The sequence below is a fragment of the Callorhinchus milii genome, unplaced genomic scaffold (genome assembly GCF_018977255.1).
Source record: "Callorhinchus milii isolate IMCB2004 unplaced genomic scaffold, IMCB_Cmil_1.0 Scaffold1, whole genome shotgun sequence".
NCBI lineage: Eukaryota > Metazoa > Chordata > Chondrichthyes > Chimaeriformes > Callorhinchidae > Callorhinchus > Callorhinchus milii.
The window spans coordinates 133162290-133179459 of record NW_024704742.1 but is presented as its reverse complement, the minus strand read 5'-3'; positions in this window follow the sequence as shown (position 1 = coordinate 133179459).

The window sequence follows — 17170 nt, the reverse complement described above, 5'->3', positions numbered from 1 at the left end:
GGAATTAATTCCCTGCCACCCATCTGATAATTATTGATTACTTTTGATCATAACCCTTGGATGGGACATGAAAACAACACCCTAGCTGCCTGTTCAGATGGATGTGAAAGACCTCACGGCAATAGTCGATAAGAGGAGGGAATTTCTCCCGGTGTCTTCACCAACAATACCGCTGGATAAAATCGACCATTCATTTCATGGCTATTTTATGGGATATTGCTTTGTGAAAATTGGCTGCCCCATTCACCTACATAATACAGTCACTGCACTTTACAGTAAATCCTGTGAAGCGCTTTGACTTGTCCTCCGATGTGAAAGGCACTGTATCAAATGTAAGATTAGTCGTCGTTGTTGCTTTGATCGATTGTGATAATTATCACAGCAACTGTGAGTAGCCTTGGGGGTGGCAGCCTTGGTCTGTAATTGACACGGTTCTGTGAATTAATGATGATGATAATGGGACTGGAAAATGTAGACCACGATAAGTCCTGTTTTATCTTGTACTGAACAGTAGAACCAGAGGACACGGCCTGCGATTGAAGTGGGATAAATTCAGAACAAATTTGCGGAAACACTACTTCAGTGAGCGAGAAATAGACATATGAAACAGGCTCCCTAGTGAAACGATGGAAGCAGAAAGCGTTGATTCTTTCAAGAACAACTTAGACAGATTTCTGTTAGAAAATAATATCTTGGGGTACAATATGGTGGTGAAGACGAACTAGATGGACCATGATCTTCTTTAGCCTAGCAATTTCTTATGTTATTATGTTCTTATATCTCAATCCCTCCTTGGCACTGCACACAAGGGCAGTCTAAGGTAGTTGCTCCCCAATTTATAAACTCAATCTGAACGAGTACATGTTTATACTCGGAGCTTGGACTGATGGACAGTCAGCTTGCTGGATGTTTATAAATACCGAGCTGAGCTTTGGACTGTGGGAATGTTCGGTGTTTATAAGTGAGATTTATGTTTATAAGCAAAGACATCACATCTGCAGCTCTGCCTGACGAATGTTTCAGTAATAATACAGAAATTGGTGGCAGGACTGATGTATTGGACTGTAAAACAACAATCCTTGAGTTTTGCATCTAATGTAATCCCTTTTTGCATCGTTGAGATGTCTGAAAGCGCTTCACTATGACATGTAATTTATTTTAACTGTATTTTATAGATGACCATGGCAGCCAATTTATGCACAGCAATGTTCCACAAACAGCCATGAAGTGAATGGATGGTCCAAGGTACTGGAGAGTCAGGGGTTTTTGGACCCGAGCTGGGAGTTGGGTCAGGAGGGGTGGAGAGCAAGGGTAGTTGGGGGTGGGAGGATGGCTGAAGCCATGGTCGAAGAGGAAGGTCTTTAGATGGGACTTGAAGGAGGCAAGAGAGGGCGTGAGGCGGAGGGATTGTGGGATAGAGTTCCACAGTCTGGGGGACATACCAAGGTGCTGGACAGTCAGGGATTTGGATCTGAAGAGGGGGTTGGGATCAGGAGGGTGGAGGCAGGGAGCGTAGGGATAGAAGTGTGACTGAAGGCACGGTCAAAGAGGAGGGTCTTGAGACATGCCATGGAGGAGGCAAGGGAGGCGAATAGACTGTTATATGGGGTTCCAAAAAGGTGGAGTCAGAGAGGCTGAAGGCCCAACTGTTGATGGTAGGGCAGGCCGGGTGGGGGACATGAGCCAATCCTTTCAGTCCTGTTTACCTACCCTTTTCCATTACCCCTGAAACTTACACCTTTTTAGGTATTTACTGTATCTAATTCCCTTTCAACGTTGAAAGCTTTTGCCTCTCAGTTACACCATTGGAAGTGATCTATAATCCCCATTTATCTTCCCAGCTTCATCCAGGACATGATGTCCGACAGAACGTTTGTCAGACATCAATTGAATGAGAGCTAATTTTCTCAGTTGAACTTCAACAAGACCGAGGCTCTCCTGATTTGTTCCCGCCAGTGCCTCCTCACCTCAGGCACTGACGGAATCACCATCCATGGTTGCAAACTCCACCTTGTTAAGCCAGTCCGGAACCTTGGGGTCTTGTTTGACCCTCAACTATCCTTTCTAACCCACATCTGCGCCATGACTCGCTCTGCCTTCCCCCACCTCCGCAACATCGCCCAGCTCCGACACTGTCTCACACCACAGGCCGCCGAAACCATCATACATCACGGCTTGACTATGCAAACTCATTGCTTGTAGGCCTCCCAGCATCTCCCTACATAGGCTGCAGATCATCCAGAACTCTGCAGCTCGTGTCCTCTCCTGCACCAGGCTCCGTGACCCTATCACCTCCATCCTCGCCCGACTCCTCTAGCTTCCCAACAAACAGTGGATACATTGCAAGATCCTGGTCCTCACCTTCAAAGCCCTCCATGGTCTTGCTCCCCCCTACCTCTGCGACCTCCTAACCCCCTACCATCCTGCTCGCTTCCTCCACTCAGCGGGCTCTGGCCTGCTTCATGCACCCCGCCTCACTCGACCCACTATTGGAGGACGGGCCTTCTGCCACTCTGCTAACACCCTCTGGAATCCTATCCCGCAGTCTTTCCACCTCGCCCCTCCCTCCAAAACCAAAAACAATAATAAATTGGTCATTTTCAATCTACGACTGTTTGTGGGACATTGCTGTGCGCAATTGGCTGCCGCGTTCGCCCACAAATATACAGTCAATTCACTTTACAGTATATTCTGTGAAGCGCTTTGGGACGTCCTCCCGACGTGAAAAGCGCTATATCAAATGCAAGGATTATTATTATTATTATTATTATTATTACAACCTTCAAGACTCATCTCAAGACCCTCTTTGACCGTGCTTTCGATCTCCCTGCTTCACCCCCTGTCCTCCACCCACCCTGACCCTGACCCTCAGCTCGGGTCCGAAACTCTATCTATCCAGCGCCATGGGACGTCCTCCCAATGTGAAAGGAGCTATACAAATGTAATTTTGTTGTTGTTGTTGTTGTTCAAACCTGAATTGATGGACTGAGGACAAGAGCATGTATACTGACTGTCAAAGTTCACAATGTCAGAGGTTCTATCCTTCGGATAAGAAGTTAAAACCTAGGTCCCATCTGTCTGTTAAGGTGGAAGTTAAAGATTTCATGGCACTATTCAAAAAAAGTAAGGCGTTTCTCCCGGTATCCTGGTCAACAATCCCCCAAATAAAATTAGTCACTCAATATATGGCTGTTTGTGGAATATTGCCATGTGCAAATTGGCTGCTGCATTTGCCTACAAACTAGAGTCACGACACTTTAACAATAAATCTCAAGGAAGCATTTTGAGACGTCCTCCCAATGTGAAAGCACGATATAAAATGCAAGGATCATAAAACATTTTTTCCTCTTATTAGGTATGAACACTGAACAATGGAGGGTTTGAGCCTGTTGTAACCTCTTTGTCTGTTCGCCTCAGCAACAATAACAACAAATTAAATTTGTAAGGCGCTTCTCACTTTGGGAGGACGTCCCAAGATGTTGGACAGTCAACGATGTGCACCTGACCTGGGGTTTGGGATCCGAAGAGGTGGAGGGCATGGAGGGTGACTGAAGGTGTTGTCGAAGAAAAAGGTCTTAAGGCAGGCGTTGAACGAGGCAAGGGAGGGAGGTAGGCGAAGGGAATGTGGGATGGAGTTCCAAAGGGTGGGGCCAAAAAGGCTGAAGGCCCGATCGCCAACGGGGGGGACGGCAAGTTGGGGGATGTGGAGCAGACCAGAGTCTGCTGAGTAGAGGGAGGGGACAGGTTAGCAGGTCACAGAGGTAGGAAGATGCAAGTCCGTGGAGGGCAAGGACGAAGATTTTGAACTTAATCCTCTGGGGGATGGGAAGCCAATGGAGCCGGGCGAGGATGGGGGTGGTAGTGTCATGGAGCCTGGTGTGGGAGAAGACATGGTAGGTCCAGAATAAACCCACTGAACCATCAGAGGAGTTTGACCTAAATGCTGTTTCACATTTCATTCATGCCCACCCGCAAAGCCCATCTTCAGGTTAAATAAAAAAAGTGTCCCGGGCAGGAGAGCAACTCACCCAGAATCTGTTTAATAAAATCAATCCCCGAATGCTAATTTAATTAACATAAATAGCATTTGTTTGCATAAGTGTCAGAAACATTGGGCTCAGCCGGAGGCAGCTATACACGGAACAGATGTCTCATTAATTTTTCCGTTTTGTAGCTCTGATACAAATGAAGGTCATGGGGTCTCGTGCATGTTTTATGCATGTTTCCAGCGGCGTCGGATGCGATGAGTGAAGCCTGATTCTTGTTCTTCAATATTTAAAAACAACATCCGCACCATGACATGCAAGTTCCTGGCTGGAGATGGGCAAGCTGCCGTGAACGAGAGGGAGAACAGGGGGCTGGAAAGGGGAGGCTGCCTCCGGCTGAAGAGATCGTAAGGAATATCTGTCAGGAATATGTGTGGAGTCCTGTAGCATAGTGGTTAGTGTGCTTGCCTCGCAAGAGAGAGGACCAGGGTTTGATTCCCGGACGGGTCAAAACCTTTGGAAAATTTCCTTACTCCACTCGCGTCTGTTTACCTAGAAGTAATAACCTGGTTGGTAGTCGATTGATGGACCGCTTTCCAGAGATAATTATCCCTCAAAAATAATTTGATCCACTTGATCCACTTCTGTTTGTGGGACACGGTTGTGCACAATTGGCTGCCGGGTTTTGCCCACAAAATACACAGTCAAACCACTTTACAATATATTCTGTGAAGCACTTTGAAACGTTTCAACGACGTGGTAAGATGCCATAATAAATGCAAGAATTATTATTATTATGAAATCTGTCGGGAATATTTGTTGGAAGGATCACAGGAGTGAAGTTTGTGGCATTTCGCAGAGCATGTGTTTGTGACTGACATTGATTTTCCCCCCATCACAATGTCACCTCACAGAAGCTGGCCATCCAATCTGCCAACTTGATGAAATCAGTCACTCACTTCATGGTCGTTTGTGGGAGACATTGCTCTGTACATATTGGCTGCCACATTCACCCACAAAATGCAGTCACTCCACTTTGCAGTAAACTCCTTTGGAGGCGCTTTAAGACATTCTCCTGATGTGAGTTGCACCATACAGTATATTAAATGCAAGGAGGATTTCTATTATTATTACCATCAAGTCTGCCGCGATTTTTTTTATAGCATGGAAGGGAGCCATTTGGCACGTTGTGCTTGTGCTGGCTCTGTGAAAGGGCTGTTGTTCAATCCAATTTTCCTGCTCTTTCCCTTTTATGTTCCTCCTTTTCAGGAATTGACCTCCTAAAAATCAAATATAGATTCTGCCTCAACCACAGTTCCAAGTCAGGCATTCCACATCCTAACAACAATCTGCGCAAACATTTTCACTGAACTCTCCCTTTGCTGTTTTGGTAAATTTCAAATAATCCCCTCGTCCCTGCTCGCTCCCCATGCAAGTTGTTGTTGTTGTCAAAGCATCTATGCAATTTCTCTTTTAAAATAATTTGTGGGCTCTGCTTCAACATTGCTTTGTGTGTTAGTCTGGCTCAGTCGGTAGCACTCTTTTGCCTCTGAGTCAGAAGGTTGTGGGTTCAAGTCTCAAGTCAACACTTTCAGCTCATATTGTGTCCAATGCAATGCGAGGGGAGCGCTGCAGTATTGGAAGTCATATCCTTCAGATGAGATGATAAACCTGCCTGCCTGAACATGGGTGCATTTCATGACAGGAGGACGTCTTGAACTACAGCATTTACTGTAAAGTGTGTAGTGTAAAGGCTTTCAGCTTTTCTGCCACCAATCTCTGGAACTCCATCCCAGAATGTTGTAGAATTCTGTAGCTCAGTGGTTAGAGCACTTACCTCGCAACAACAACGACAACAACAACAACAGCAGCAAGATTACATTTGTGTAGCGCCTTTCACGTCGGGAGGACATCCCAAGGCGCTGGACAGAGAACAGCATTTCAGACCTGAGCTGGGGTTGGGGGGTAAGGGAGGGGAGGGGAAGTGGGGTGGCCGATGGCATGGTCGAAGAGGAGGATCTTGAGGCGGGACTTGAAGGAGACTAAGGAGGGGGCGAGGCGGAGTGACTGAGGGATGGAATTCCAGAGATTGGGGGCAGAGTGGCTGAAGGCTCTCCCACCAATGGTGGGGCGGGTGGGTCAGGGGATGTGAAGCAGGCCAGAGCTGGCTGAGCGGAGAGAACGGGTGGATTGGTAGAGGGTTAGCAGGTCGCAGAGTAGGGCGGGACGAGGCCATGGAGGGCTTTTTATATGAGGACCAGGATTTTGGACCAGCAAGCGAGACTCCTAGGCTCATTTCCCAGCAGGGTGAATTGTTGGGCAATTTTCCTTACTCCACATACCTCTGTTTACCTAGCAGTAAGTAGGAGCCCGGTTGTTAGTCAATCGGTGGGTCGCTTTTACAGGGATACTAATCCTTTTTAAAAAAAAAATTTGTCACTTAATACACGACTGTTTGTGGGACACTGCTGTGTGCAATTGGCTGCCACATTTCGCCCACAAATATACAGTCAATTCACTTTATATATATTCTGTGAAGCGTTTTGAGACGTCTAGAAAATGTGAAAAGCACTATATCAAATGCAAGGATTATTATTATTACCTCTGATTCGCTCCATCACTTCTATTAATAATTATAAGCCTTGCATTTGATATAGTGCCTGATCACATCTTCAAAACGTTTTAAAGCGCTTCCCAGGATATCCTGTACAGTGAATTAACTGTATATTTTGTGGGCAAATGTGGCAGCCATTTGCACACAGCAGTATCCCATAAGCAGTTGTGGATTGAGTGCCAAAGTATTTTTATTTATTTTTACCTTTGAAGGGATTATTACCCCCGGAAAGGTGATTCCTACTTATTGCTAGGTAAACAGAGGCATGTGGAGTAAGGAAACTTGCCTAAGGTTTCACCCTGCCCAGGAATGGAACCCAAGTTCTCTCGCTTGCGAGGCGAGTGCTCTAACCAATACGCTACAGAACCACACACGGTGAGTCTCAAGATCTATCTCTTTGACCGTGTCATTGGTCATCGGTACAGTGCAGAGCCCCCCAACCCCAACACTGTACTTGTGCCTCAGCTTATACTCAAAGTCCCTAAGTATGGCTTGAACCCACCGGCCTCTTACTCAGAGGCTACCAACTGAGTCAGGCAGACCAGGGTACGCACCAGAGGCCAAAAATTCCACCTCGTCTTAGGCTGGTCAACCTCTGTGTCACATTCTTTCTTAAAGAGAACAAAGGGCTCAGTTATTGCTTTGTTTCCCGAAGCTAATAAATCCTAAAGTTTGTGATTTTTTGTTTCCACAGTGATTGGTTAGAGCCCAGTGTTGCACTTAAATTAATGCCTTGTAATGACTGAATCAAAAATACTTGAAATCTTGGATGGAGGTCAAGGTTTGATTACAATTCACGAAACATTACTCACTACAGGAAATTATTTGCAATCATTATTCCCCTTCAAAAATTATGCTATCAAGCTGCTTTCCAGGAGCCTGCCTGTTATTAACTAGAGATTGGCTTTGGTTTTAGTTGGAATTACTTGGGATAAATCCATCCAATTCAGTTCTACCGCACGGATTATAAAACTGTTGCATGTAAATCCTTAAATCCTGATATTTCATGCTAATACCCACTGTGCAACACATCAAAGGCATCAAAACCAATTTGCTCCTGTTTAGAAATCACCTGCAGTCCCAACTGTTCAATCTTGCCTCAGGTTGCTTAAGTCCAGGTACAAATGATCACTGCCCTCAGCTCTGCACTTCATGCTTCTTGTGTGTCGACCTGCCTAGGTTGGTAGCACTCACCTCTGCTGAGACACGCTTAATACAACACAAATTTACATTTATACAGTGCCTTTTCCGTCAGAAGGACGTCCCAAGGCGCTTAATCTTCGGACATAAAACATAAAGTCAATTCACTTTAAGACATCTCAAAGATGTGATAAGCATCTATATCAAATTGAAGGAATATTATTATTATTTAAGAATAATGGCTTGTCACCTGAGCTGGTGGTGAGAGCCAAGGGGTGTGTGAGTGTTGGAAAGGCTAAAATGACTGTCTTGAGACAGATAATAATAATAATAATAATAATCCTTGCATTTGATATAGCGCTTTTCACGTCGGGAGGACGTCCCAAAGCGCTTCACAGAACACACTGTAAAGTGAATTGACTCTATATTTGTGGGCGAACGCGGCAGCCAATTGCACACAACAATGTCCCACAAACAGTCCCCCCAGCCAGCATTAGGAAGGATAGGGCAGTCGATGTGAAGCACTCAGGTCAGTGGGGTTTCAAATGTCACCTCAGTCTAGGCTGATGCTCCAATGTTGTGCTGGGTAGGAACCCTGCATTGTTGGAGGTGCCATCTTTTGGATGAGATGTGAATCAGAGCCCACCTTCAGGGTGCTGCTGGTGACAATGATTTGCATAAGGCTACCATTATTTCCATTCTTAAAATGTTTGTGGTTATTCCTTGAGTCATGTTCATTTCTCTGTTTATGGGGCTAACATCTTCACTCGGGCATGTTTTAGATGGCAGAGAAATTTGAGGATCCAATGGATTTATGGCACTATTTACAGTCGTGGACTGAGTGACCAATTTTTTTTTGAGGAATTATTACCTACAGAAAGTGATCCACCAATCGACTAAAAACTGGGTTCCTACTTACTGCTAGGTAAACAGAGGCGTGTGTAGTTAGGAAACTTGCCTAAGGTTTCGCCCTGCCCAGGAATCGAACCTGGGTCCTCTTGCTTACAAGGCGACGCATTAACACTGTATTGTGTGAGCGGACACGGTCAGGGAAATGACGAGAGGCACTGTGGTGTTGGAGGCAATAATATTAATATAGTGCCGTAACACGCCATAGAATCATAGAGTGTTACAGCACAGATGGAGGCCATTCGGCCCATCGTGCCTGTGCCGGTTCTTTGGAAGAGTTATCCAATCAGTCCTGCTTCCCTGCTCTTTCGCCATATCCTTGCAAGTTTTTCATTTTCAAGTACCTTTGTGACATCTCAGAGGTCTTGCAGAGTTTTACGACAATGTGCAGTGACTGTATTTGTAGACAAATGCGGGGGATTGAGGTTGCTAATCCCATGTTCAGACATGTTGTCGGGGTGCAGTAGAGATGTAGAGAAATGTCTTGTGACTGGCTCTTATCAGGTCTGGCGCTGGGTGAGTACAGAACAGAAAGTATTCCTCTCCCCCCATGCACTGACCTTCTTCAGCTGAATGAGAGCACACGTGAACCAAAACCTAACGAAAATGCATCCCTCAGGAGTCTTAATTGGTATTTCACATGGAAGATTTATGTATTAATATTTGCAGATTGGGTATTAGATTTCACCCTTGCAAACAATGCTCTACCAGCACGAATTATCTCCATCCATCATAAGGAATTTACACCAGCAAAAACAATCTGAGGAACATCTGGCCGCGAAACTTGAGATCACAAAGCTATGAACTGAGTAAGCAGGAAATCACTAATGTATATAGCGTTTCCATTTCAAATAAGCAAAGGCTCGTGCGATTATGTGACTGTGCCTACAAAGTGGAAGCGGACGTCTAAACCACTTACTTACAGAATCGCTGGTCACTTCATGTTTTCCCCGCTGACCTCTTCACTGTTTTTCCAAAGTCAAACGTAATGCTTCATTATGTAAATTACCAATTTAAAAAATCACAGTCTCCAAGATTTATAGACCCAAAACATTAAAACGATGTTATTGTTATAACATATGAACATGACAATAACATATTGCATATAACATATGTATGTATATAATATATACATTCATGGTGACCAAAAAGGCATGATATCTACCCTATTATTTTTTGAAAAGCATTGTAATGTCTAATAATTATTGCAATAATCAGTGGTTACAGCACTTGCCTCGCAAGCGAGAGACCTGGATTCGATTCCTGGAAGGGGGAAACTTTTGGGCAAGTTTCCTTACTCTACATGCCTGATAATAATCCCTCAAGAAAAAAAAATTGGTCACTTTAATCCTCGACTGTTTGTGGGACACTGCTGTGCACAATTGGCTGCCGTGTTTCACCCTCAAATATACAGTCAATACACTTTACAGTATATTCTGGGAAGCACTTTGAAACGTCTAGAAGATGTGAAAAATGCTATATCAAATGCAAGGATTATTATTAATCTTATATAAAGATTTCACAACTTTTTGGTCAACATGTATATATGTTATTGTTATAACATATGTATTGTGTGGGACTTATATAACAATATATATGTTATTGTTATGACATATCACTGTTTGTGGGATACTGCTGTGCGCAATTGGCTGCTGCATTTTGCCCACAAAATATGCAATCAATTCACTTTACAATATACTCTGTGAAGCTCTTTGAGACGTCTCAATGACATAATAAAGGACCATAGCAAGGCTTATTATCTTTATATATGAATATGGGAAATGTTACATGGCAAGGTCAAATAGGTAATTTAGTTGTATTCCGTTTGGTATATTTCGATAGGCGTTATTTGTATTTTGAGTAAATATACTAGCATAATTCGAACAATTTCAGGCAGGAGCACATCTGGGCCACACTCACAAAAACCCTTTGGATGAGTTGTTAAACTGGGGTCCTGTCTGCCTGTCCAGGTGGACGTTAAAGATTTCTATTTGAAAAGAGTACAAAGTTTCTCCCGGTGTCCTGGCTGACAATCCCTCAATTAAAAAATTGATCATTCACTCCATGGCTGCCACGTTTTCTCACAAAATACGCACAGTCTCAACACATTACAGTATATTGTGTAAAGCGCATTGAGATGTCTTGACAACACGATAAGGCACTATATCAAATTGCAAGGATTATTATTATTATTATTACTATTACCATTCAAGCAATCTTTTAGTGGACCGGAGCTTATCTAGTTCCTTTTTGAAGCATGTTGTAGTTTGTCATTCCACACCTGTGCTGATCATGTGTTCTATATTCCCATCAATTTTACACTGAATATCCTAATCTCTTGCAATAATAATAATCCTTGCCTTTGATATAGAAGCTTATCACATCATCGAGACTTCTCAAAAGAGTTTGATGGGATTAACTGTGAAGTGCAGTATCTGTGTATTTCCTTTACAGTATATTCTGTGAAGCCCTTTGAGATTTCTCGAAGGCGTGATAAGGTGCTATATCGTACGCAAGGATTAATATTATTTTGCAGGCAATTTGCACACTGCAATAGGCACTGTAATCAACTTTTTTTTAATCTGGGGGATTGTTGGCCAGAGGAAACGCCCTTTGCTTTTCAAATCGTGCCATGGAATTTTTAATGTCCACCTGAACAGGCAGGATCTAGGTCTTTTCATCTGTAGGACTGCACTTCCAACAATGCAGTGCACACCCAGCACTGAACTGGAGTGTCTGCCGAGACACTGAGCTCAAAATCCTGACATGGGGTTTGAACCTGCAACTTTCTGACTCTGAGGAAAGATGCTACTGAGTGAGCCAGGCTGACACATTCGCTATTTTGTTGTCCTACAATAATCTTGAATTTCGTACAAGATAGAAACAGTTTCCTAAATCTCTAATTACTAAAACCCTTCATAATCTTAAATACATCTATCAATTCCTTCCTCCCCACCTGGCACTTTCTTCTCTGCTCTTCTCTGTTGAAGAAGAAAGTTATGGAGAAAATTCCTAGTCAGGGCAAGCTTTCCTCTTGATTCTGCGGCTTAAATCCTAGAATGAATCTAATATCTCTTGAAATATGGAAATCAAATTCCATGCAATTTTCTGTTTGTTTTGAATTACCTTTCTGCCAAAGTCCATTTCCATTTAACATATATTCTGCACCGCCTTTTCATCTGTTAAATCTCATTGCCCCCTATTAAACTGCATCTACCACCTTTCTGTCATGGAGTGCTCTTTCAAAGAACCACGACAGGCACGATGGGCTGAATGACCTTCCTCTGCGCTGTAAATTTCCACCATTCTACCTCCAGAGTCTCAAGATAGTTCCTTTATGGACATTGAGTCTCACCATTTGCCTCTCCTCCCAATTTGCTGGCACCGGCAAATCTGAACACCTCTGATGTGATTCCATTCCCCAAATCAATTATAATAATTATAAACAATGGTGGCCCCACTACTATTTCTCGCGACACACCAGCCTGCAATTTGGCTGTCGTGTTTAGCCTACATATACACAATACTAATTTATGTTTACAAACCACCTTTCACATCATAAGGACGTCCCAAGGTGCCAACAGCAAAATGCCAAGATTATTATTATTTATTATTTATTAATATTACTGTACTAGATACAGTATAATACAATTTACATTAATATAGCTCCTTTCACATCAGGAGGAAATCCTAAAGCGCTTGATGTTAAAATAAAATTGGTCATTTTCAATCCACGACTGTTTGTGGGACACTGCTGTACGCAATTGGCTGCCGCGTTTCGCCCACAAATATACAGTCAATTCACTTTACAGTCTATTCTGTGAAGCGCTTTGAGATGTCGAGAAGACATGAAAAGCGCTATATCAAATGCAAGGATTATTATTATTATTATAGAACATTTCAGCTGTTTATATTCCTGCCTGAATATACTGTGTATGAACCAAGATATTTGTATGCAAGCTTTTAAATCTTTTAAATCATATAAAATCCCCTTCAGCACAAAGTATCCCTTTAACAGCAAGTTTAAATGGAAAGGCCTGTGTGTTCTTTGACTTACTGTATTAACCTTATGATCATCTGTCTATTTCACACACGATTGATTATGTACACTTACTTGTGCCAAAATGTGGTGCACGGCTAATAATTTACACGTCTGCTTTCTATCACAACGCAACAAGAGTTTGTTTTCAAGCTCTCATTTATGGGGCCACGAACCTGGTTGTAAACTGATATTGGAGTGGAGTCTCCTGTAGCGTATTGGTTAGACCACTCTCCGCGCAAATGAGAGGACCTGGGTTCGATTCCCAGGCAGGGCGAAACTTTAGGCAAGATGTCTTACTCCACACGCTTCTGTTTACCTAGTAATAAGTAATCAATTGGTGGATCACTTTCCAGGAGAAATAATCCCTTCAAAATAAATAAATAATAATTTGTTCATTATATCTACGATTGTTTGTGGGACACTGCCGTGCGCAATTGGCTGCTAGACGGACGTAACCTTCTTATCTAACTCCATAGAGTATTAGGCGTAGGTTGGCAAGAGCCAAGGCTAAGGGAACCCAAAGTGTGCATTGGGATATTGCTGGAGTTTAACTACCTAAAACCATGTGATTTCAAGTCGTGATGAGGGAATTGACCTCACAACCTTGTAACTCAGAAGCCAAAGTGCTCCCAAGTGAGCCAGACTGACACACTAGATAGTCATTGATGTCAGTGGTTGACAACCTCAACAACAACTTACCTTTATATAGTTCTCCTCAAGCAGGGTAGTGTCCCAGAGTGCTTGACAGTGATGGAGCACCATGCTGAGCTGGGGTGAGATGACCGTAGGCACGATCGAAGAGGAAAGTCTTCAGGCGCGACCTGAACAACAACAACAACGAAATTACATTTGGATAGCGCCTTTCACGTCGGGAGGACGTCCCAAGGTGAATGTCCTAAGAGAGGATGTCTGAAGATGGGGAAGGAGGGGGCAAGGTGGCAGTATAGAGGAAGAGTCTTCCAGAGCTTTGGGGTGTAGTTGCTGAAAGCCCAGCCACCGATAGTGGAACAGAGAGCACGAATAGATAGAAGGTCAGAGCCAATCAACCGTGGTTGTGAAGCTCTTCAAGATGCTGCATTGCCACAAGCACACAGAAAAAAACACTTCTTTTCTTTCAGAAATGCTCATAAATCACAGTACAATATCACAGACACAAATAAATTCTTTAGTGAAGCCTGGAGCCCATTAAAACTTAGATATTTACACATTCCTTATGAGGTGTCAGCCTGGCTCAGCTGGTAGGACTCCTCTGCGTTTTAAGGTTATGTGAGGCATTGAACTCAGATAGTCCAGGCTGACACTCAACTGCAATACTGGGGGAGTCCTGCACTTTGGATGAGATGTTAAGCTGAGGTCCTGTCTGGCTGTTCAGGTGAACGCTAAAGATCTCATGTTTCTGTTCTAAAAGGAGGGAGGTTTCTACTGGTGTCCTGACTGACAGCTCCACAGAAAAAGGTGATTGTTCGCTTCATGGCTATTTGTGGGACATTGTTATGTGCGAAACAGGCTGCAAAGTTGCCAAAAATATCGAAGTCACTGCACTTTATGCTAAACTTTATGATACATTCCCCCTACATGAAAGGCGCTACACTAAAAGGCAGAAGTTATTAATGAGGAACCTGTTAAAAAATATTGCAGATTTAACCTCAATGTCAATTCATGAGGTCCAGTAGTGTAGTGGTTAGCCCACTCGCAAGCGAGAGGACCCGGGTTCGATTCCTGGCAGGATGACACCTTACGCAAGTTGCCTTATTCCACACGACTCTGTTTACCTAGCAGTAAGCTGGAACTTGGTCGTTAGTCAATTGGCAGATCGCTTTCTGGGGATAATAATCCCTGCCCTGTGAAAAAAAAACATTTGGTTACTCAATCCATGAATGTTTGGGGTACACTACTATGCGAAATTGACTGCTGTGTTTCGCCCACAAATCCATTTTACAATATATTCTGTGAAGCGGTTTGAGATGTCTCAACGGCGTGATTAGGCTCCACATCAAAGGCAAGGATTATTATCATTATGCCCCACGCAGTCAACCAAGAGAAAACATGTTTGCATTGGACAGAAATCATTCTGTGATTAGCTTTTGATGGAGCACTATATTCAAGTACTGATGTGGCTCAAGTCCCTAGACTTTTTAAATGGAAGCATTTTAGCTCTTCTCTTTGCTAATAGGCCACATGAATAGATAAAACAACTTAAATGGCTTTAAAGGAAAAACAAACCTCGGCCATTTATCCATCTTGTGCACGGCAGTGTACTTACAGACTTTCATAATTAATGTGCATCTTTTATTCATCATTACTTTAATAACATATTTTCTGATGATAAAGATGGAGCTATTCATTCTTCTGTCTGCTGAGACATTAGAAAACTATTACGAGGAGATTATAGAACTTGCAGTCTTTTAATATATACCAGCTTTCACTGAAGAATTTATGTTGTTTCTGTAATGTGGTAGATCAAATATTGTGATATGATTTATGATCGTTTTTTAAAGGAAAAATCTTGATTTTTTTATTTTACCTCATGGCTTTGAAGTATCGTAAAGAGCTTCACAAGTAACTGCTGTCAATTTTAGTGACTGTTTTTTATGGCAAACTTTGAATGATCAATTAATCTGGAATATCATTGGCCAAGAAACTCCCTTCTCTTTTCCAATAGTGCCTCTTCATTCTACTACCCATTGCCTCTGCTCGGCTGGCTCTGGCCTCCTGCTTGTCCCTTGTCTCTAACGGTTTCTCCTCCAGCCCCTGCACTGTCACGTCAGGCATCCCCCAGGGCTCTGTCCTTGGCCCTCTCCTCTTTAATATCTACATGCTCCCCCTTGGTGACATCATCCGCAGACATGGGGTCAACTTCCACATGTATGCGGATGACACCCAACTCTATCTTTCCTCCTCCACCCTCAACTCCAGGACCACTGCTGTCCTGATAGACTGTCTGTCGGACATCAAGTCCTGGATGAGGGCAAATTTCCTACAGTTGAATATGAACAAGACTGAGGCCCTCCTGATTGGCTCACGCCTGCGCCTCTGCACCTCAGGCTCTGGCAGCATCAACCTCCACGGTTGCACACTACAACTCACCAAACCAGTCAGGAACCTCGGTGTCTCGCTCGACCCTCAACTGTCTTTTCTTCCCCACATCCAAGCCATGACTCGCACTGCCTTCCCTCACCTGCATAACATTGCCCGATTCCACCACTACCTCACCCCTCAGGGCGCTGAAACTGTACTTCATGCCTTCATCACCTCCAGGCTCGACTATGCCAATGCCCTGCTCGTCGGCCTTCCCAACTCCTCCCTCCACAGGCTGCAGATAATCCAGAACTCTGCAGCCCATGTCCTCTCCCGCACCAAACTCCATGACCCCATCTCCCCCATTCTCGCCGACTCCACTGGCTCCCTATCCTTCAGAGGATCCAGTTCAAGATCCTGATCCTCACCTACAAAGCCCTCCATGGCCTCTCCCCACCCTACCTCTGAGACCTTCTAACCCCCTACCAACCCGCCCGCTCCCTCTGCTCAGCCGGCTCCAGTCTACTCTATGTCCCCCGACCCACCAGCCCCAACATTGACGGGAGAGCCTTCAGCCACTCTGCCCCCAACCTCTGGAATTCCATCCCCAATCACTCCGCCTCACCCCTCCTTAGCCTCTTTCAAGTCCCACCTCAAGTCCCTCCTCTTCAACCATGCCATCAGCCACCCCCTTCCTCTCCCCTCCCTTCTCCCCCCCTGACCTCAGCTCGGGTCTGAAATGCTGTACACTATCCAGCACCTTGGGACGTCCTCCTGACGTGAAAGGCGCTATACAAATGTAATCTTGTTGTTGTTGTTGTTGTCCCCTCCGCCTTTGGAACTCCCTCCCCCAATTCCTCTGCCTTGCCCCCTTCTTTCTCTCTTTTAGAACACGATTGAAGACCTTCGCATTGGACCGTGCGTATCGTCACCTCCTCGCTAGGCTGCAGGTTCTGCCACTGTTAAATGCACCGAGACGCTGTCCCACGTGAAGGGTGATATATGTGTGGTATCCGCATTGCATTACAAGCGATGCTGAAATGTCTTAGTCTTTCAAAAGCTGCACTAAATTACACTAAAGGGATTTTTCTTTTTTATTTCAAAAATAAAGAGTTCTTGATATAGCCCCACGTTCAGGACACAAGTTGAGGATGCGCTCGGTGTGTTTGCAAATCAAAGTGATCTAGCTTTTGCAACCATCAGGTTTTGCAGGCTCGCCATGCCGAGATCAAGTCAGCTCGAAAGAAACACGATACCAACGATACATCTCTGTACCAACCACCAGGAGGCATCCAGCGCTAGGCTGTTACTGGGCATCGCATTGACTCACAATAAACGTTTGGCCTTAAAATGTTTGTCCTAAGAAACAATTGAAAGTAACGTGCTACCGTGATAATTAAACTGTAAGAATGATTTTGTGAAATGTACTGTGCAATAAATGCCTTTGAAATGAACGACTAC